The following is a 24582-nucleotide window of genomic DNA, read 5'->3' on the forward strand; positions in this document are numbered from 1 at the left end:
TTTTCTGTTTTAAAACAGAGATCTGCCACATATGTATGCATGTAGCAAGCTTTAGGGCTTTTGTTAAAGGATAGGATCAGGTCCTTCATAGTAATCCAATCCAAAGTTCCATATAAATATATGTAAGTTGACGGGCAGAAGAGGAAGCCACTAATGTTGAGAATCAGGCCTGTGCGAGGCGAGGAGTCTCGAATGTAATTTGTGCTTTTATATTAATATATGCAGAGTTATTCCTGAATGTGTAAAAGAGTTGAATGCGTGTTTTAAGTGTTGATTTGTATGTGAGCTTGTAGGCTCTGTGATAGGGGGTTACAGACAGAGTTCTGCGGAACACAGAGAGAGAGAGAGAGAGAGAGAGAGAGAGAGAGAGAGAGAGGAGGTCGATTCAACAGAATCATAATGGACCATCGAGTCTAATTGAAGTAGCAAAGTGAACCTATGGAGAGGTAGTAGAGTGAGGATTCACTAAGGAGTAAGCTCAGAGTGTTTGAGGAGTGGAAAGGCAGAAGCCAAAGCCCTGAATAAAACAAAGAAACCACAAAAAACCCACTGAAAAAGCGGAGAAATTCCAAGTAAAAGGAATAAACGGAGAAGTGCAAAGTGACGCTCAACCGCTGTTAGATCTCATAGATCAACGACTGTGATTTAATCACATCGGCGGGAGACCCTTTAAAAGTGATTGGAATGAGCCTTGGAGAATTGCGAAGAGCGAGTACCGATTAATCGTGGACCGTTGGATCATGGCTAGATCAACAGTCACGATTTAAATCGCATATCGGGAGTCGGAAGTGCAAAGGAGTGATTGGTGGAGGTGTGATATCGCCAATAGCGATAATCAATGATCAGAGTTCAGAAATATCGACGATCGGAGATATCGGGTGATCGGGGATTGCAGCACTGTTAGAAGTATTGAAGGATCTGGACTCGACGATATTTATAGTCACGGGTATAATGGATTTGAGTTCCGGCTTATGCATTTCGGCGGGGATTTTCTTTTGTAAATGTCTTTTTCCCATGTATTTCCAAAATATACGTTGGTTTGGGTTTTAAGGAAAAAAGGGCCAATATATGTTTATGACCCATTGGACATGCGATGGTCGATTGTGACGAGGTTAGCCTCGGGGTTTGTGCAAAGGCTATAACCAAGGTTAGAAAAAGGTATGTTTGTGAGTCATTTCCTTTGTAAAAGGGTTATGAGGAGAAATAGCACCGATGGGCAAGTTTGTATGTATTAACCATATATAACCAATGTTAGGAAAGGAAGGTTATATACATGTGGTTAAGAGGGTTTTGTGGTTAAGTCCAATATAAGTGGGTTGAGTATATCTATGTGGCTTAAAGGGTGGTCTAAAGGTTCTGAAAGGGTTTTAATTCCCGATAGAATTATTTAGAGGGAAAGCTTTAACCAAAGCCTCATATGCAGGATTTTGGGAGAAAATAGTCCCGATGGGAGGTTTCAGGCGGGGTGATTGAGTTCCTATGTACATGAACTGATAAATGGGCCTTGACCATGTATGGTCGGAAGATTTAACTCCATTGTAGAGTTAAATCCCTGGGACAGTTGTGGATGCATTGTTGAAAATGCATACTGTGGGTATATGCTGGGTAACCCTGGTATTAGTTTGCTAAGTATGGTTATATGCTCAGAGACCCCTACATTAGTAGGACTTCCTACAGGATCACACAGGAAATCCAACATGATCACACAGGAATCCTACAAGATACAATCAGGCAGTCGAGAAATTTCAGAGAAGGAAACACAGGGGTTGGCTACATCAAGCACTATGAGGAGGTAGGCTCTGCATTTCCTTCCATTTTTGAAAATCTCCTAGTTTGATTGAAATTGATAGTTGTGTAGGAGAATTGTATCCATAGGAAGTTCAGTCCCATTTCCTCCTTCATTAAGAGTTTATATCATACATCTCTGCTCCTCAAAATTCACCAGATAAAATGACAGGGGGGATTGATATAAGGGAACCCATTAACACTGTGAGGATTCACCAACACCCTCTTGTGCTAGAAATATTCACAAGGCATAATTGGATGGGGTATTTTGAGAAATTGAGGGGGTATGATGATGAAGTAGCCTAATATTTTTCTCTCTCCCTCATTTCACTGACTAGAACCCATGCCACTGTTGTGGTGAGAGGCCTCTCCATAGATCTCACCCCTGAACTCATAAGCACAATTACCACACTTCCCTTAGGAGTGCCTTGAAGAAAGGAAGACAAGGGAAGTAACCAAACTGCCAAGAAGAAATTCTTTCTAAAGGGAGAGGAGCCCATTGAAGACAAGAATGGAGTGAGGAGAGCAAGCCTACCATACCCCTGGAATGAGTTAAGCTACAACCTTATAAAATACATATCATGTGAAGGTAGGTATAGTGTGGTTTATGGATATCACTTCAGGATTCTTGAAGAATTGAGGTTTGGAGCAAAAACACCCCCTCACCAATGGCTCAACATACCATACTTCATTCTACAATCACTGATAGATACAAACATAAAGGTGCAGGAAGGAAACTACTGACAGTTAGCCCACCATGGGTTAATTAGAATCATCATAGAAGATGTCCTCCAAAACCCTAGAATTCCTATCTAATGGGAAATTTTTAGAGACATGAAGATAGAGGAGGATATCAAAGTCCTCACATACGATATTACCCCTAATGTCAGTGAAAAGGATGAAGAAGAGACTGAAATATATGGAGAAGAAGCAAAGAGGGATGAAGAGGAGATAGATGAGGAGGAAGAGGAAGAGCAAGAGAAGGAAGGTGAAGAAGAAACAGAGGAAGATGTGAAGGAGGAAACTGATAAACAAGATAAGGATCTAGAGGGAGAAGAAGAGGGGAAAGACAAAGATGAAAAGGTCAATGGAAAAGAGGAGGCAAAAGACAAGGATGAGTCACCCAGGGTGTCTCCAGAACCCACTGAGAAAGAGGCAGCAACTGCCCTCACTGTTCTTAGCACCCCTATCAAACAAAAAGAAAAAAGATAGAGGCACACCCTCTTATACTTTAGAACAAGAGAAATTACAAGGATAAGGCAAGGAAACCCCAAAATTCCAACCAAGGTTCCCATTGTTATTGAGGACTCACCTAATCAACATGAGAATATGGCTCCTCTTACAAAAACTCAAGAAGAAGGATCCTTAACACAAACCTCTCCTAAGTCTCCTATCACCTATGTGAGAAGACCTGCAACCAGATCTACCTCATCCAAAGGAAAATACATCCTATAGGATACACAACAGGACCTATAGGAAGCAGAGGCAGTCCTATAGGAAACTCTGCTAAACCTACAGGAAACTCAAAAATTGGATAAGGAAGGAAGTATGCAACAAGAAACAAAGAGAGAGGACCCAGAGCTAAGGGAACCTAGTCCTCAACCTAACCTTGACTCCTACTACAGATTTATTGAGGGGGGTAGGGTCATTCCACAAAATTTTTCCATTCCATTATTCTTTGAGCTTGAGAAAGAAAGAGCCAGAACACATAGATGGATGCAGATTGCCAAGTCCAAGGGAGTGGAGGACATTGGTCACATGGAGGAGAAGCTCAAAGAGATGGGTAGAGAACTAAGTAGCCTGAGGGACAAAGAGGCCATAATGAAAACTCAGTTGGAGGCAGAAAATGCATGGTTGAAAGGAAACCTGCAAGAAAGAGAGAATCCATTAGCATCCATGGCTAGTCTATCTTTGGAAGAAATCAGTGCAGGATGCCAGCTAAGTCCTATGCATTATACCTTAACAAATAGTGGCTACAATTCCAAATCAAGACCCTATCACAGAGAGGCACTATGCCATTCCAGGATTATAGAAAGTTCATTGATCTCTGTGATTGAAGTACATTAGAGAATAGGGCTAAGATGTCAGAATTATACATGCATAACATGGCTTTGATAGATATGAATGTATGAGACCCTAATGAAAAGCTGGGGGATTTACAGTTGATGGCTTTGGCATCATGGATGAACCATGAGGAAGCAAGGGCTGCAAAAATGAAGAATATATTGTCAAGGGAACAAACTGAGCCTCTCATGATAAGAGCTGAGTAGTCCAATCCAATGGCTATCATTAGCACACATAATTTAATTGCAAATGATCCTCAACTTGCACCTAGGTATCTTGCTACCCAAGAGCAAGCAATTACACATTTTGAGGATATGTTTAGACTGTTAGGGGATGACAACATGAAAGCTTGCCAAAGGAGATGGAATAATTTTCCATACAGTTTGAAAATCAGAGAGTACCATTCTCCTCAAAGGATGAGAGAAGCACTGAACAAGACACCCATGTACAAGCAAACCATCCAAAGGCTCAAAGTCAATTGGATTGGCTTGAGACTCAGTCCACCACTGCTCTTGGGGATGTTAGAAGGAAGGAAGGAAGAAAAAGAAAGAAAGAAGTGGGAGGAGGTAGAAAGGAAGGTAGGATTCTATGCACAAGAAGAGGAAACCACAACAGAAGCATGGGATGTCCAGGAAGCCACTACATCTATGAAAGACATGGATATTGATTAAGTTGCTCAGAGGATGAGGAACACCTTCAGTAGGGGGGTGATGGTGAGCACCATCATTGGGTAACTATATGGACCTTAATTCACCTCCTAGCTTAGTCAAATCAACTCTTCTCACAATTTATTACATGCTTTGATTATATTTTGTTTAATGAGGTGAGTTAAAGTGAGATATTTTGCCTAGTGGACTAATATGCATTGAATGCAGGTTTGAAAGAGAAAATCAAGGAATTTTGGCAAGATTAAGGTCTGAAACTCGAATGGGACAAGGGAGAGAGATTATAGGAGGTAAATCCTCCTCATTTACTCCTCCCTTATTCGAATATTCCTCCATCAATCACACCATATCGGAGTACAAGCAACCAAGTCATGAAGATCAAAAGGTAGCCGAGAAAGTGATAGTCAAAGAGTTAGCTCATCTCGAGTTTGGGAGCCAATACTCCCTAGATTTGGGGAAGTTGCTGGGGACTTTAGTTGTATAAATAAAGCGGCCTAGAGCCTCATTAGGATTCCAATTTTTGTGGTAAAAACTCTAGTTATTTTTGAGCTCCAAACTTGTGGAAGACATTGCTATGTAATTTTCTGTTTTGATAATGAGAATGAGATTTTTCTTGATCTGGCACTAAGTTATCTTAGAGGGCTGAAGCTCTTAGGTTAGGGCCAAACCCTAGAAGAAAAGGCTCCTCTTCTTGTATTGGTATTCTTAGCTTAGTTTCATAGATTCATGGTTGAATTGTCCTTAGAAGTATTTCATTGCATTTAGTGCAGATGTGATTAGTTTGTTTATTAGTTTGCTTCCATTTGTGCTTTACTTTAGTAGTAGGTTATAAGGGATAAAAGGAGCATCACAAAGCTTTCAGTAGGTGTCTTGGCCTCACCTCTTCCTTCAGGGATCATGAGTTGAGGAAATTACCCTTATGCAGCCTCAAAAAGACAAATTTCTATTTTCTCATAGAATTTAGAGTTTACTATACTTGAACCAACATTTGATCAGTTTACAAGTGTAGGATTTAATTACCATCTCACCCATATTCATTCTTAAAATATATCTCATGAATGATTCCATTTTATTCTACAATTTCCTCATGCGTGAAGTGGATATCTAGCTCATTAAACTCTGTTTTTCTAGCTCATTAGGATTCTTCTTGTTTACATGATTTTTGGAAAATATCAATGTTTGATGCAGAGCAGGTGTTTTAGAAGTAGAGAGAGATCTCATAGAAAGAAACCACCTTCTAACTTCATCCATCCATAATCATTCCTTTCTTTCACTAAGACCTCCACCAATTTCATCATTTTACATAGAAACTCCTCCAAGCATGTTGAGCAAATCCAACCATCTCCCAACCTTGGTTTTGAATTCTGAGTGACCCTAAGCATATTATCACTCCATTCCAACCACCAACCACCTTCCCTAAGCCTTACATCACCTTCAGCACCCATTTATTTTCTCTTGGCTGTATCATGTAGAAATACAGGGAATCCCGTAGGTTTTTAGGACATCCTATAGGTTTTACTGTAGTGGCCTGTTTTGAGGCTGAATTGAGAGAAAACCTCCAGGAAGCCACACAAGGTCATATAAGGGTCTCCCAAACCTTCCAACCATCCACCAGCAACCCAAATCCACCTGCCACATCACCAAAAGAGATTAGCTTGCACACTTGTTTTTCCATAAAGAGAATAAAAAGAAAAAATAGATTTATTTCAGTCCTTTACATGCATAGTAGTGATGTTTGATGTTTTGAACTTCCATGCTTAGGGTAGTAGCATTTCATACATGTTAGCTTGGAATTCTTGTAAAGCATAGTTTCTAAGCAGTTATTTAGGAAATGGTGTGTTTTAGCATCATATTTCAATCATGTTCCTTATTGCAGTAGAAAAGCTTTCTCCTAGAGTAGTTTTCTTCTTCTCTCATCAATAATCAAGCTTCTTCTGAATCCATAAAAGTCTTCTTGAAAACCCTAGTGGTCTCTCGCCAGCTGAACAGTGACAAAAGGAAGAACTATCACTTTTACTTGTGTATACAACATTGTCACCTCCAAGATTGTACGAACCCCGGGTTGATAAAGTAAAGATGACAGCCCCAGGAGTTGCAACATTCTTGTTGCAATATTGGTGCTCATCAATTGAAAAGAATCTTCCACGATGTGTTGAACAACTTGAATTCCTAATTGTGAAGATACACAGTGTCCAGTCCAAATATTATGAATGTTTTTGTAAAGACAATTGGTGATGGATGGATTGATTTACAAAATTCATATGGATAAATATTACAAGGATGTTGAAACTAACATGGAATTGAAAGACTTATCTAAGAAGTAGGAAAGGTTGTTATAAAAAATATGATTAAAAGGTATTCTCGCATGAATCCTTTATCTACCAAAAAGGAATTATGGATTATTTTATTTTATTTATTTTTTAATGGTATTTAGAACCTTCAATTGTTGAAACAAATATGAAGGAATTGACCATACTTACACATATTTTGGGTTGCTGTTCTCCCCAAAAGACTAGTTGATGTGTTAAGAAAGCTACAATTTTTTGATTGTGATATCGACGAAATAGAGATAAGTGTTGAAGGAGTTAAAAACTTGGACCCTAATTGTTTGCACTCTCATCCCTCATCGTTTATTAGTCATCTACCCAATGGATGAAAGGAAGTGGATCAAATAAGAAGTTTTATTCGAAATACAAATTCTAGATCTTCTAACCTGTTGGATTCGCCAGACTTTGGCTCATCTCCCATCAATGAGTATAATATAGAAGGGTTATTAGACATGGAATTTCCCATTCTATTTCCCACTAGTGATGCTGATTGGTTGCATTGAGGTATTTTTAATGCTGAAATGCATGAATATGGTTTACATATACTCAGAAATTTTGACCATAGATTTGGAAGCCATCCTCGGTTTTGATATTTCTTGTTGAACATGATTATGCATCATCATAGCCAAGGAACAACTTCCTTCTTTTTGAAAAATAGTATCCATGAAAATTCACCTACAACTATTGAAGAGTTGCGTCAACAACTAAGTGATTTACTTGACAATAAGTTAGCTAAGAAATTAATGCATTTTTGTTTGTCTCTTAGGGGCACAAGGGCCTATTGGACAAATTTTCGTACTAAACTCACTGACATGATTACCCAATTAGGTTTCCCAACTTTGTTTTTTACTTTAAGTGCAATGGACACAAAGTGGCCTAACCTGCATAGTTTTATGCCTTCAAACGTGAATTTTGGTCAAAGAAATGTTCATGCCAAGAAAAAACAAAAAAATCATTTAGTATCTACATATGGTTTCCATGTATATACACCAAATATTCAATGTATTCCACGAATTATTTTTTCGAAAATGCGTTGGAGCTAAATAATTTTTGTATAGGTTCCCTTTGCCCCTTTTGTCCCATTATTTAAAATTTTGGAACAAGTTTTTCTTGTTTTTATTTCTTGCTATATGTTGGCTATATCTTAATTTTCATTAGGTATGAGTGGCAACATAGAGGTTCTGCCCACATCCATGGTTTCCTATGGTTACCAAGCGCTACAAACGTGGAAACATTAGATTAGTCCAATCCTTTGAATGTCCATGCAACAAAGAGATTCTTTGGAAAATATGTGACAACATGGAATCCACATGACATCCATCGTCGAAATGTTATTATTCCTCAAAGCTTGAATGATGATCCATGCATTTTGAACACTTCACAATTTTTTTTTCTTGAAATCTTCATGAACTTTATGAGCATTTGGTGAACCGATTTTAGAGACATACAAAATGTAGTGTTGATTCCTGTTTACGAAAAAAGGGGTCCGTCCTTTCATGTCGCTACAATGCTCCATGGCAAGTTCATGAGGATTCCATATTGTTCATGGATGAAAAAGGGAAAAATAAATATGAACCGATAGTAATGATGATCAATTGAATTTTCACAATGTTGATCTTCTCACAATGTGGCAAGCAAATGTTAATTGTCAACCAATTGTTTCTTGACAAGCAACGTTGAAATATATTGTAGAATATGCTTCAAAAGAAGAAAAAAATATGAAAGTTATCATGGTATGTTGACAAGAGTTTCCAATGCAAGTGGATTTGAAGCTCTTGCATTGTCTGCATACAGAAGGTTCCTTGTAGAACTTTTTTTTTATCGTGACATTGGAGCACAAGAAACCTGCCATATGTTGTTAAAGCTACCTATTATTGTATGTAGTCGCAATTTTTTTCCATTGAATGTTGGGAAGAAAGTATTCCAAAAAATATTAGTGCATTATGATGAAATTTCTTACCAAAATAGTTTTGTTCAGATTTATCAAACCCAACCCCATTTTTTGGAACATTTGTGTTTGATAGAAACAACAAGATCTTGGACATTTGATGCCAATCATAAGCAAGAGCCATGGAGACCATGAGATGTGCATGCCATTATTCGAGTGTGGCCATGGTTTTATGTTATTCCCAATGAGGGTTCATAAGAGTTTGAGACATTTTGCTAGACTAAGTTACTTTTGTACAAGTAATTCCGTGACATTCCTTTAGATATAAGACTTTCAAGTGAAATTATCATTGAGAATTGGAGGAATTTAAGATATCACACATGGCATGTTGATTGAGCTCCTTTGTCACATGAAACTAATGAAGAAGATGTTGAATCCCCCATTCATGAAGAAAATTGATGAGTCTCGGTATTGCAACAAGAATGTTGCAACTCCCAAGGCTACCGACTTTAATTATCAACCCAGGGTTCGTACAAACTTAAGAGGTATCGACACTATATGTGCAACATACAATGTGTCCTTCCTTTGCTGTCATGATGTAATGGAGTGCATGTAATGAAGTCAAATCCTAAACTAATTGTAGAAAATGAAATGTTCAAAATGGAACCTTAACCTATTGCAAGAAAGAAAGTACAAGGAAAGAAACATATTCTAATTGCATAAAGATCATGAACTAAATGTAAAAGAAACCTAGCTTAACCCTATTTATCACATGTGATGATTTAAAATAACTAGGCATGAAATCTGATCTAGAGAGTACTAACTATTGTGTTCATGTGTAAATATCAAAGAACTCATTTTTTAAAATCATTTTTCTCCATAAATGCAAATTCTAATCTTTACTTGATCTTTGGCAGGGGAGACAAGTGTGGAGCAAGAGGTTTAAAATGGTCTTGATGGAATAGAGGTCAAGTAGAGGCCTAATCCTAGCTTCAATGATGATTTTTCTCAATCCGGTCTCAAAACAGGCTTTCCTACAGGATGATACAACAATTTCTTACAGGATGCTACAATGATTTTCTACAGGATCCCTTGATTTACTACAAGATGTTACAAATTTACTATACGAAATTATAATTCATCGAATGACCAAGAAAATCAAATCCAAATTGGATGGGACAATTTTTTTATTAACTAGGATGTCTTAGGTCCCCATTCTAAGTGGAATCACTCAAAAAGACTTCTGTTAACCCATCCTAAAAAATAGAAAAACATTACTAGTCGAAAATCTAGAAATTCGAGAACTAGTAAGCTAGTAAATCTAAAAGGTGCCTAGCTTAATCAAGTGAAAATGAAATGGGGTAATTTTTTTTAGGAACTATAATGGTTTTGTGATCTAATACAAGTGGAACCAACTCGTTAGCATGCTCTAAAAAATAGCAGAAATTTATTGTTCTTTGCCACAAAGGAGTTCTAGAAATCTAGATTTGGGAATAAGAAAGCTAATCCAAGTAGCTCAATGATTACTATGACATTAAAGATTTCCCAATGATAAAGTGATGCTTTTGATCCTACAAAAGAACTTACATTAACCATTTAACTCAATCCTACAACAAGAAATCATTAATACTAAATGCAAAAGTAGAAGGAAATAAAAATAAGAGATGCATGTGAATAAGAAGTGAAAAGAAGGAAAGAAAATGATACAAAAGGGCTCTGAGGCTCCTGGGATGGCCAAGCCCAAGGAAACTCAGAGACCTATGGAGGAGAACAAGATTTAGAAGTTGAACATGACACCAATCTTCATTATTTTCATCAATACAATTACATCCCTGCAAGAAAATATAATGGAGCTGCAGAAATACGAGTTCTCTCCATAAGAACACTAATGAAAATCTCTACCTAGAGGAAAATTTGACTTGGTACTTATACAAAATGATTAGGAATCATTCCCCATGAAAGGAGGAAGCTTTCCCCACCAAAATCCCTTGATTAGTGGATCTAGTCCCCAATACTAGGAATCTGCATTAAATGGCAGGGAACACATTCCTAGATTTTCTCAATCATTGGAGTTCCACAATCTGTGCCATAATTTCATAATATCTTGTTGATTTATTAGTTATTATTGATCCTCCTGTAGTAGGCAACAAGTCCTTGAATTATCTCCTCCTCCAAATCTTCATAATCTGCCCAATATTCTCATACTATTCCACAAAAATAAATAATATTAGGCACAAATATCCAATTATTCATAAACCTTCCTAATGAATATATTAAAGTTAAAAATACAGTATCTAATGCAAAAAGAGAGGTTTAATGCGTTGAAGGATGGTCATAGGCCTTAATTTATGTTTTAATTTAGAGGCATGGACCTTAATTTATGTCTAATTTAGAGGCCCATCATACCCCCTGCTGAAAGTGTTGTTGTTGGTTTGTTGGGGTTTGACCCAAGTTTGGTGTTAATTAGCCAAAAAAATCCCGGTAATACTGGCCCTTTCGGCAACAGTCCGTGGAGTGTAGACTGAGGTCTCACCCAAAGTAGTATGGGAGGGTGATAGAACCAGGTTTCCGCACCCTAGAGATGTCTGATGAGTTTGATTGGTCTGCGGTTTGACCCTACGCGCAGGTTGCTTCACGCACTTTCTTGTTTCTCGTAGCCTAATATACTTCCTTCGCGCAGTCCTACCCCCGGGGTTGAGTGCAGCGCTCTGCGTTATTACCCAAGACCTTGCTTGTATTCAAATGTTAGTTGATTATCTTTGCCTACTTGAGTGATTTAAGTTATACTTAACAACATAAACCATTCATACAGGTGCGCACAGTAAATAAACAATATATTTGCAAATTATATCAATCATGCATTAACCCAAGAATAGATACATAGAATTATAACAAAACTTCTCTTTATTGATTCTTTCCATGGTTACAGACTCAACTCGCCCTGTGCACTCAGCTGCAGGGGTTTGCACACTCAGCTGCGGACTACTAGGCCTCTGCGCACACAACTGTAGAGCCTTCTCCTACTCTACGACCCACAAACACACTTTTCATTATGACTCAGTCACTTAGCCCTCTCATGCTTCTCCTCTATTTTCTATTCTCTCTTTTACACTTAGAGCCTCGCTCTATTTATACAATCCCATGGTCCGTGAACCATGGGTAGGTCTATCCAGCCGACATTACATTACAAAACTAGGGTGGACAACCCTGGGACTCTATCATACTTTCACACCCCGTGCCCGCAATTCGCGGAGCTTTACAACAAAATTCGCTCAAAACATGGGCTTTGAGCCCCAAAACATGCCTTGGGGGGAATTCTATGCCCAATAGGCCCCCAACACAAACATCATGACTCGCCCTCAAGTCACTCTATCGGCGCAACAATCTTTGCATGGAGTCTCGCCAACTGTTCTTGAACTGCGTGGAGGTCAGCAGCACACTGAGTTTCTACTTGCTAGATCTGCTGCATACGTTGTTCCGAGACCTCTGTGTTAGGAGTGCTTCTCTACATCAATGTGTGCATCCCCTGCATGTGTGTGAGCTTGCCTTCGATTTCAGCCATGATAGTGAAGGCCTCCTCGATCTAAGGCTGAATGCGCACTTTCAGGACTGCTTCCTTATGTCGTGCTGCATCCACCTGTTCTTTCAGCGCCTTGGCCTACTGCATCCACACAAACCTCTGAGTGAGGACAACCTTCTGCGCAGTTCCTCGGACGCTGTCATATTGCTGTTGGAGTTCGCGCGCCTCGCTGGATGTTGGGGTCCTCCTGTAGATTTGTGAGGATCTCAAGTGATTCTTCCAACATGTTGGTGCAGTCTCGCACTGTGATGTCAATCTCACCCAATCCTGTTGTGATAGCACTAGCGTGCTACTCTTTGACCTCTGGAGGTGTGGACGGTTGCGCATTTAACCGTAGTTCAGTGATTTGAAGGTTCAGCTCTAGATGAACCTTTGTCATTTCTTCCCGCGCCTCATGCACCCCTGCTACTAACTTGCAGATGCGTGCCTCTACTGTTATGTCTGCTGGGATGGCTAGCTCCAGGACGCTTTGGCAAGCATTGTATATCACCTGTACCAGCTGTTGATTCTGTGACACCACTTTGTCATGCTGCAAGCTCAGTTGTTCCATATTGATTTTCTGCTCACTGAGGACTTGTAGTGCATGGCTCTCCCTAGCTCGCAACTTTGCAGTTATCCTATCCTGCGGCAAATATAGGGTCTCTCGCAGGAGTGTAGCTAGATTAATACCGAGACCCTTCATCACGCCGAGCGAAGGCCTGTCAGCCTCATTTGATGTTACTAGTGCCCCTTCCAGCAGCACTATGGTGTTTGTTATTCGTGCGCGCAACATCTGTTCTACTGTTGTTGAGCCAACTACGAGGCTGCTCGAGAGGGTACCAATCTAAGGAGGGCATGCCTGTAATTGTTGCAGCTACGCTCTGAGGGCCCCCAACAAAATCTGGTTCTCCTGCATGAAATCTTAGAGAGCCTCAGAGGTGACATCGCGCACAGTTTCGCCAATGTCATGCAAATCTCCCTCAGTTAGGGTGATCAGGTCAATGGAAAATTTCGAGGCCTTGACCTTCTTCCGCGACCCTGCTCGCTCTACTGGGTGTTGGTGCTTTAGTTGTGTAGGTTTTAACCCCGTCCAGAAATTACCTGCATACAAATTCTAAAACACATAAAATAAACAGTGCGAGAGCATAACACATAAAACACATATACACAGAAATTTTCCCCTAGATCCCAAAATCGGGACTACCAGCTTGATTTGTCATTATGTTCCTTTTAATGTTACAATACATATTTATACATCCCGAAGCATCCAATACCATGGACCGAAAACAATCCCGTCCAAAACCATGGATCGAAAACCATCGCGTCCAAAACCATGTGCGAAAATCATGCACAAAACCATAGGTGGGTTCGCCAAACCTAACATAGGGTCCAAAACCAAAATTTTCCGGGGTGCTGCCCCAGACCCCATAGAGTGGGGTTACCTGCACCCCTCAAACCCCCTATGACTCCCTCTGCTACGCCCCAGACCCCATAGAGTGGGGTTACTTGCACCCCTCAAACCCCCTATGACTCCCCCTGCTATGCAATCAGCGCAACAAAGGGGGGGCTCTGCCCCCTTCCTACCCCCTAGTTAACTACGTGGGCTAGTCGTGGAAAGAATATAACACAACCCAACATTCTCCCTGGTTGATGGGAAAGTACCCCTAGGGTCCTTTGGGCTAAGACTCTACCAGACTAAAAATTGCTTATTCAAAGAAACACACACACAGCCATCATTTTTACTTTTAAGCAAATTCTAACGTTAAGGGTACGTACCTAAGGTCCTACGTTCGAGAAGGCCTTTAGGGTCCAAACCCTTCTTGGAGTTCCCTTCCTCTTCCTTTGACCTGCAAGACAAACAAATCAAAGAACACAATAGTACATGTACAGATACTTATGCATAAACCATCTTTATGCTATAAAGTTAGTTATAAAAATCTTTAAGTAACCACTTGCATAAGAATTCAAAATAAGAATCTCATAAGCATAAAGAAAGATTGTTTTGGGAACAAAGACGTGTTTCTTTATATATAAAGGCAAATAAAGTACATATAACAGAAAGATATCACCTGAACACCTTCAGCAGGCTCCAAGCAAAGCTTCCTCCCAGATTCGTTCCAGCCTCAAGCCTCCAACAAGAGCTCCTTCCAAGTCTTACTCAATGATGATATCAAGGATGAATGATCACCAATACACATGGAAACAAGGGTTTCCTATGAAAAATGGGGGAAGTGCAGAAAGCACCAAGGACTTCAGACCTGGTCTAAGGGGAAAATCTCAGCATAATAATCTTTCTCTCATTTCTCTCTCTCTCCTTGGCCTTCCCTTTGATGTATTTTTATACCCTCTCCAAAGTAGTTTTTTAGTTAGGAGTTGGTTGGGAACAGTTGGGCCACGGGCACTAACAGGTGATCCAGCAGGTAAAACCCGCGATCTCCGCCCGAAAAAGAGGAATTTATTATTTTTTTAAGTGTTTTAATAGATACACGCGGGTTGGGTATGACAGACCCGCGTGTACACTCGTTTAACTCAGGGCAATGTCACGTATAGGGAATAAAACACTGTTTTTTAAATTTTTGGACCAGGTCTGGAAGGAGGGGTTGCCCTAGGCCATAAGTGCAGCATCACAAACCATAAGAGTGAGATTTGGAACTATAACAGATGCCCCCTAATGTATGAGGTTAGAAGGGGAACATGATGGCCGAAATATATTAAGTAAGTACAAGGAAAGGAACTCTGCCGAAAAACCGAGGAGGACTTCTCCAGAATTCAGCCTGCCAAGCCACCGAAAGGAGATCAGAAAGAAACACTGTCTGAGGCGGGCATACCCATGCTCAGGAAAAGTAAAGCATGTCCGGCTATCAAGTACAAGCGGATCCACTAAGTATACAAGTATAAATGACTGGAAAATACATAATGGATCATCTGATCATAATGAGTAAGTACATGTCTGAATATCACATATAAGACTGTCAATGATGCTGAAAGATGCAACGGATCACTGAAATCAAAGACTGATCCCATAAGGTACCAACTGAACATGATGGAATAGGATGGTACTACACTGCAAACTCAGGTGCCAGCATATAGAATGTCGCCATGACTGACTGCAACATATAAAGTGGAGTGGTATCGACTAGCAGCAATAGGAGCAACTGTCAAGTGAACCAATGAATGCTGATACAACCTGAGGTCTTCACCGACCGCCGTGGTACATTTCTACATCATGGGAATAAATGATCTGAAGTCGACCATGTGAGAAATCGTTTGATTACCGGTCATTGATGTATACCGTTAACAAACGCGAGACTACTCACCGATAATGATAATGAGCGTCAAGGTACCCAGTACAATCTAACAAGTGTGAATAGATGAACTGAAGTCGAACACCTGTAAGAATCTATCAATCAGGAGACAATGATGGTTTCCCACTGTCGATAGCGAGGAATCTGCCACTAATGACTGCAAACCCCAAGGTACTGCCAAATGGACTCTAGATCTTTGCCCCAGAGCAATGAGTCGGAGTCGATAGGGAAAGATCCGCTAGAAGGAAGGCATTAAGGCATCCTTCATCAATCTAGTGCGAGTGTAACCCGTAGGCCAATAATGTTGAAGGAATCGGACGAAAAAGATGTAGTAACCCAACCGAAGTACGTTTCCGGCGTACACAAGATGTGGCTAGCGCACGGCAGAAACCCTCTGAACCAACCAATAATGAAAGCTGACACAGAGGCGAGGTATCCACCAATAGGGTGAAATGGAAACCAAGGTACTGCACGAATCCCAGTGTGTGATAATGTATGCTGATGTCGAACACAAGGGAAACCACTCAGTCAAAGACCCATGATACTGATCGATGCTGAGCACAAGGTGACCTATCAATAATGAATATAGGGCCAGGGTGCAGCTCTAGGCCTGTCCTCAGAGCAAGGTGTCGTCGTCGATAAGGACAAGACCCGCCAGCAAGAAGTCAATGGGGACCTTCTCAAACCGGCACGAGTAAAGGACCAATATAACTGATGTGATGATAGACATGACATTGACAACCAGGGATGGCCGACTGAAAAATGAGTCAAGAGACACCGCAGAAAGGCCGACTCAGGCTAACTTCCCTTGAACAAAAGCACGACTCAATGTGACTATGTGGCAGCATATGATGAATCTGTATAAGTTCGTCATGCAGGAGACACGAACGAACCCTCCATATGATTGGAAGAGATAACCAATCGGGGGAGAACTGACTCGATAACAAGGTTATGGCGTACTTAAGTCAAACTAAATCCCACCCATGCGGAGGAGACTTTGTTTTGAGTGCTTTGTTCAAGGGCGACACGACTGACTCTAGCTGCCAACAATAAATGGAAATAATGTCCCTGTTCCCGCTCTTTTTTGGAATATTTATTTTTTTTGTCTTTTTCTAATAAGCCGGAAAAAGAATAAAAGAATGCTATGGTACAGTGGAAAGAACGAGTGTCGGTGAAACAGATGATCTAGTTCCTGGGAAAGGAACGTTCCTATGCTCAATGCAGGGAGGTGAAAAACTGGTCAGTGACACTCAGAGGTAAGTTCCTTCCACGGATCTGTGTATGTCAAGCTGCAGAAGTCAAGGGTATGCAAGGTTGATTTTGCAGACGTCATGGTCAAAAGTTGGCTTAAACACGAGTCCAAGTGAAGCCGGCTATAGGCCAAAAGGTGCAAATGGTCAACATGCAATGCAGAAGTACAACTCAACACACATAGGAGCCTCTAGGGTATAAGGCCAGAACGAAGCGAAAAAGCAGAGAGGAATGAGTCTTCAACGCATAAGTCATGGCAGGACTACAGAGGACTCCCGAGCCTACTCAAAACGAAGCAGCATGGGCAACAAATGTCAGTGAGATGCTAACTAGGATGCCCATGTAAAAGGATGGCTCTACCATCATGTCACGATTTACAGAATCGGCGAGTGAAAATGGCTTACGAACCATAACATGATGGGGTCGACCCTACGGCAGATGTATCGGCCAAATGGAGGCTAGTATGCATAATGCGACGGAAAGATGGTGTCCCTAACCTATATGCCAGTGAGAACACGATACCTGCCATGACGGACCAACCATAAACTTACAAAGGAGAAATCTTCCAAGTTCTGTAAAAATAGGAAGACTAGACACGAAGTTAATACATCCCACATATAAACTTCATATAAGATCTTGTGTTATAGAATACAAAACTTGAAAATGCGTACCTCATATATACAATATGGTACAGGGAATCACGCAGCCTTGCAGCTTACGCATAATAGTTCTTCTGGACAAACCCCTTGCAGGGATCGGACCAAGGACTCCTTTGGTAGTCATAACTCATGGCTTCAAAGAGTTCCTCCTGTGAAGGCAAAACAAGTTCTAAGAAATCCTGAGAACTACAAGGATCAAAAGAGGGAATTAAAGGGTCCCATGTCCCTATAGGATGAATCTCTCGGTCAACTGCCGGGACCAAGTCCCAAGAAGGAGAATAATAAGTCAAAGGATCCTTCTCAGAAGCAATTGAACATTGAGGACTCAACGCCACATAATTCACCCGTGGCGGGGTAGAGTCTACTTGAACACTTGGAACAAACCAAGGGGAATTCTGCAGTAAAGTCGAATTAGGGTGGTGATTATCAGATGCAAGCTGATCATTAGTGACAATATTCCCGTTATGAGGAAAGCACATTGCTCGAAAGAGTGAAGACACCACAGCATTCATAGCATAGACATAATCACGCCCAAGTAGCATATTAAAGTCTAAAGGGCTATCAACCACCATCATATCGATTAAAACAGTCTTCCCACCTAAAGTGATAGGCACTTGAGGGAGAACACCCATAGATTCACCAGGCCTTCTATCATAGGCTAACAACTGACTCTGAGCTGTCAACAACTTTGGGGAACCCAAAGATTTCCAAGTCAAAGAGGATATAATACTTGCAGAGGATCCTTCATCCACCAAACATCGATAGACATTTATGGAATTCACTCTGACCTTTATTTGGAAAGGTGCAACGGAAGGAAGACGAGGCTGAACAAGACTATCCCAATCAAAGGAAACACTCTTAGCACTTGGAGGGGGAACATTCGAAGTAACCAGAATGCCCCCTATACTAGAAGAATCTGTACTAGAGATCAAACAGACTCTTTTGTTAGGCACTTCACCCCCAAAAGAGGAGTGTAATCGGCCATCGATTGCACCGACTTTACCACATTATCAACCAATGGTTGATGGGATTGATGAGAAACCATATCAGATCTAGGAGTAGAAGTACTTTCAGACTCGGACCATATCTTTTGAACCTCTGAAATACCGGGGCATAAATGAGTAAGATGGTCTCCCTTGCATATCTTACAAGGGAACTTAGGTTTAAAACTTCTACGTCCAGGTTTCTTATCAACCTCCATTCCGCCAACATGAGTAGCAGTGGTTTGCGGAGAGTCCTGAACATGACTTGCAGAGGTCGGTGACTCTTTGCTAATATGACTCGCAGTGACTAGACTCATGCCCCCAGCATGACTTGCAGCGGCTGAAGACTCATCTCCAACATGACTCACAGAGGTTGAAGATGAAGTGCTAGTATGACTTGCAGTGACTAGACTTGTGCCCCCAGCATGACTTGCAGCGGCTGAAGACTCATCTCCAACATGAATCGCAGAGGTTGAAGATGAAGTGCTAGTATGACTTGAAGTGACTAGACTTGTGCCCCCAGCATGACTTGCAGCGGCTGAAGACTCATCTCCAACATGACTTGCAGAGGTTGAAGATGAAGTGCTAGTGTGACTTGCAGTGACTAGACTTGTGCCCCCAACATGACTAGCAGTGGCTGAAGGCTTATCTCCAACATGACTTACAGAGGTTGAAGATGAAAGGATGGACTTATTCTTCTTCTTTGACTTCCTTTTTCTCCTTTTTTTAGATTTCTTGTTGCAAGAAGGAGGTGAAGAAGGAATCCAAGATTTCTCTTTGAAAGAAGATGAAAAATTAGCACCCATGTGATGCCCTTGAAATAAAGCATTCAACTGAGAAGCTTCAAGAGCATTTGGAATATTCGGGGTGGACCACAGCCAAACGGGTAGTCCAACATTCAACCCAGGAATAGTCAAAGTGGCCATCAAGGGAGTACCAACGTTTGCAAAGAAAGGAAAAGCACAAGGATCCCCTTTTGGCAAGGTACCTTGGTTGGTTTCCACATGAATATTAGCCATATTAAATTGATCCAAAGACCCTTTCCCTTGCAGGAATATAGAAATAACTCTTCAAAGAATATGGGTAAGCAACCAAAACCTTTGCCCTTGAGGAGGCAACTCCACAACTTCTGAAAGAACGACCAAAAACCTTTCAAGATCGGTAGAGTGGTAAGCCAGTCACTCAGAACACAAAGTCCAAACGTGACTAGACAAAAATACCTAAAGCCAACTATATACAAGGAGCAAAGAGCACACACTATAAAGTCCCTAAAGATACAGCCAGTCAAACAAATTCCGAGTATTTCCGCTCTGGGTGATGAGGACCGGACACCAAAATACAAGAAAGTGGAGTCAGGGGCCTTCCGAAGATAGTCTAGGATAATGACGACCCAGCCCTATCAGCGAAGGTAACAGAGGAAGTTACGCTGACCTCCTAACAACAGCCTGCGCCAGTGCAAGCCCCCAAGCTTCGCAAGGGTGCCCTCCAGTAGTACTGTCGAGAGTGATACAACGTCGACCTCAGGTGCCACGGGATTCCCCTTCGCAACCACCTATGAAGATCCCTAGGAGAGGCAACTATGGGTACCAACTCGTCGCAGAAGCTAGGCGGAACAGTCGTGAGGTAAGTTCGGACAAGTAGGAGAGGGGGTATCTCTCTTCCCTGTCTTCACAGACCCTCGTGCTTAACTCCCAGATCCGGAGCTTTCCTGGTCTTCCTAACGCTATTGGATTTACTCTCGTTAATCAGACTCTTATGTTTGACGTTTTATGTGGCCTTAGAGAGTTAACTCTCCACTCGCCTAATCCAAGGCCCTAAAATCCTAGACTTGTTGGTGTAATAACTAAAACGAAAAGTTCTAGTGGATTTTAATTAAGCGCTTGATTTTATTAGGCTGTTCTTTAAGTCACAAGGTAATGGAGGTGAAACTTGTGGTGTTTTTATGGATGCAAAAGAAATTAATAAAACTTAGCTACATGCACATGCACTTTTGTTTTCGATGAAGAGCAATTTCTATAAGGTTCAGAGGTACTTCTAATATAAACAAATTTTCTTTTTCTTTTCAGACTCCACACTCACAAAAACTAACAAAACTAAATATGCCTAAAAAGATATGCAAATCCTACCCTAATGCAAGAACTATATGTGGATGCAATATTCAAAGACTACTCTAAAAACAAAGAAGGAAAGTTGCTGCTTTACCAAATTTTGTCTTGCCACTAAAATGCTTAGATAGAAGATGATGTGTTACCAATCATTTCGTCCAAACAATAAAAACAAGTTCTAAGATAAAAACAAAGCACTTTCACTTCGCAAAAAAGGAAATCAAATGAGAAGCAAGTTTAAGAAAGCGAAACTCCAAAACTTTCAAAAGATTTTCTTTCAATCAAACCAAAAAGTCTTTTTCAAAGGAAACCTCTCAAAAATACTGACATCAATGATTGATAAATGGGCAACCAAACACTTTTGTGAATCGACACCTTTCAAATGATGAAAACTCAACAAAAATAAATGTGTTTGAAATCGCTTTTGACAATCAAAAGCAGCAATGAAAGTCCCAAAAGATCAAAAGACAAGTTTCAAGAAAATGGTAACAAACAACTTTCTCGAAACGAAGGAGCAAGTGGTCACAAAACTGATTTCGTTAAGCAAACAAAAAGTGTCATGAAAACAAAAATGGACACAAAGATTGAACCCAATCTTCCTACTCTGCCGAAACAGAGCAATCAAGATTCTTAAACAGAAATCTTGTGTGTCAAAAATCAATGACGCTTGCAATCAACGAAAACAAGACTAATACTCCTTATGACTAGAGAGAGTTCAGAACAAGATGCCCCCTGTCAAACAGAGAACTGTTACTGGAAAAGTGACTGCTTGACACAGACCCAAACCACTAGACAAATATTCAGCAAAAAGAAAATTTATAAATCTTGAAATTTATGTAATATACGCGCCTGCAAATAAGTGCAGAATGCATGTACACGCGACTGTAACTAAGGAAACCTGCGTATACGCGGGTTCACTTAGTGCAATTTGCGTATATACGCTTCTGTAATCCAGGAAAAGAGCGTATCTGAAGTCTTTCAAGAAAAATAAAAAAAACACAGACTGAAAAACTGGAAAAGCTTGCAGTTCAAGAAAAGATCAGACAGTCAGAGCCAACAAATAGAGGGGCTGAGCCTTGATTGGCTTGAAGACTACCCAAACTAGGAACAACAAGAGTGTTGTCCCCAGCGGAGTCGCCAATTCTGGTTGAGGGGAAAGTACCCCTAGGGTCCTTTGGGCTAAGACTCTACCAGACTAAAAATTGCTTATTCAAAGAAACACACACACAGCCATCATTTTTACTTTTAAGCAAATTCTAACGTTAAGGGTACGTACCTAAGGTCCTACGTTCGAGAAGGCCTTTAGGGTCCAAACCCTTCTTGGAGTTCCCTTCCTCTTCCTTTGACCTGCAAGACAAACAAATCAAAGAACACAACAGTACATGTACAGATACTTATGCATAAACCATCTTTATGCTATAAAGTTAGTTATAAAAATCTTTAAGTAACCACTTGCATAAGAATTCAAAATAAGAATCTCATAAGCATAAAGAAAGATTGTTTCGGGAACAAAGACGTGTTTCTTTATATATAAAGGCAAATAAAGTACATATAACGGAAAGATATCACCTGAACACCTTCAGCAGGCTCCAAGCAAAGCTTCCTCCCAGATTCGTTCCAGCCTCAAGCCTCCAACAAGAGCTCCTTCCAAGTCTTACTCAATGATGATATCAAGGATGAATGATCACCAATACACATGGAAACAAGGGTTTCCTATGCAAAATGGGGGAAGTGCAGAAAGCACCAAGGACTTTAGACCTGGTCTAAGGGGAAAATCTCAGCATAATAATCTTTCTCTCATTTCTCTCTCTCTCCTTGGCCTTCCCTTTGATGTCTTTTTATACCCTCTCCAAAGTAGTTTTTTAGTTAGGAGTTGGTTGGGAACAGTTGGGCCACGGGCACTAACAGGTGATCCAGCAGGTAAAACCCGCGATCTCTGCCCGAAAAAGAGGAATTTATTATTTTTTTAAGTGTTTAAATAGATACACGCGGGTTGGGTATGACAGACCCACGTGTACACGCGTTTAACTCAGGGCAATGTCGCGTATAGGGAATAAAACACTGTTTTTTAAATTTTTGGACCAGGTCTGGAAGGAGGGGTTGCCCTAGGCCATAAGTGCAGCATCACAAACCATAAGAGTGAGATTTGGAGCTATAACAGATGCCCCCTAATGTATGAGGTCAGAAGGGGAACATGATGGCCGAAATATATTAAGTAAGTACAAGGAAAGGAACTCTGCCGAAAAACCGAGGAGGACTTCACTAGAATTCAGCCTGCCAAGCCACCGAAAGGAGATCAGAAAGAAACACTGTCTGAGGCGGGCATACCCATGCTCAGGAAAAGTAAAGCATGTCCGGCTATCAAGTACAAGCGGATCCACTAAGTATACAAGTATAAATGACTGGAAAATACATAATGGATCATCTGATCATAATGAGTAAGTACATGTCTGAATATCACATATAAGACTGTCAATGATGCTGAAAGATGCAATGGATCACTGAAATCAAAGACTGATCCCATAAGGTACCAACTGAACATGATGGAATAGGATGGTACTACACTGCAAACTCAGGTGCTAGCATATAGAATGTCGCCATGACTGACTGCAACATATAAAGTGGAGTGGTATCGACTAGCAGCAACAGGAGCAACTGTCAAGTGAACCAATGAATGCTGATACAACCTGAGGTCTTCACCGACCGCCGTGGTACATTTCTACATCATGGGAATAAATGATCTGAAGTCGACCATGTGAGAAATCGTTTGATTACCGGTCATTGATGTATACCGTTAACAAACGCGAGACTACTCACCGATAATGATAATGAGCGTCAAGGTACCCAGTACAATCTAACAAGTGTGAATAGATGAACTGAAGTCGAACACCTGTAAGAATCTATCAATCAGGAGACAATGATGGTTTCCCACTATCGATAGCGAGGAATCTGCCACTAATGACTGCAAACCCCAAGGTACTGCCAAATGGACTCTAGATCTTTGCCCCAGAGCAATGAGTCGGAGTCGATAGGGAAAGATCCGCTAGAAGGAAGGCATTAAGGCATCCTTCATCAATCTAGCGCGAGTGTAACCCGTAGGCCAATAATGTGGAAGGAATCGGACGAAAAAGATGTAGTAACCCAACCGAAGTACGTTTGCGGCGTACACAAGATGTGGCTAGCGCATGGCAGAAACCCTCTGAACCAACCAATAATGAAAGCTGACACAGAGGCGAGGTATCCACCAATAGGGTCAAATGGAAACCAAGGTACTGCACGAAACCCAGTGTGTGATAATGTATGCTGATGTCGAACACAAGGGAAACCACTCAGTCAAAGACCCATGATACTGATCGATGCTGAGCACAAGGTGACCTATCAATAATGAAAATAGGGCCAGGGTGCGGCTCTAGGCCTGTCCTCAAAGCAAGGTGTCGTCGTCGATAAGGACAAGAACCGCCAGCAAGAAGTCAATGGGGACCTTCTCAAACCGGCACGAGTAAAGGACCAATATAACTGATGTGATGATAGACATGACACTGACAACCAGGGATGGCCGACTGAAAAATGAGTCAAGAGACACCGCAGAAAGGCCGACTTAGGCTAACTTCCCTTGAACAAAAGCACGACTCAATGTGACTATGTGGCAGCATATGATGAATCTGTATAAGTTTGTCATGCAGGAGACACGAACGAACCCTCCATATGATTGGAAGAGATAACCAATCGAGGGAGAACTGACTCGATAACAAGGTTATGGCGTACTTAAGTCAAACTAAATCCCACCCATGTGGAGGAGACTTTGTTTTGAGTGCTTTGTTCAAGGGCGACACGACTGACTCTAGCTGCCAACAATAAATGGAAATAATGTCCCTGTTCCCGCTCTTTTTTGGAATATTTAATTTTTTTTTCTTTTTCTGATAAGCCGGAAAAAGAATAAAAGAATGCTATGGTACAGTGGAAAGAACGAGTGTCGGTGAAACAGATGATC

Source organism: Pinus tabuliformis, chromosome 7 (assembly GCF_031772625.1).
Source record: "Pinus tabuliformis cultivar Carrire ecotype Pingquan chromosome 7, CPIR1, whole genome shotgun sequence".
NCBI lineage: Eukaryota > Viridiplantae > Streptophyta > Pinopsida > Pinales > Pinaceae > Pinus > Pinus tabuliformis.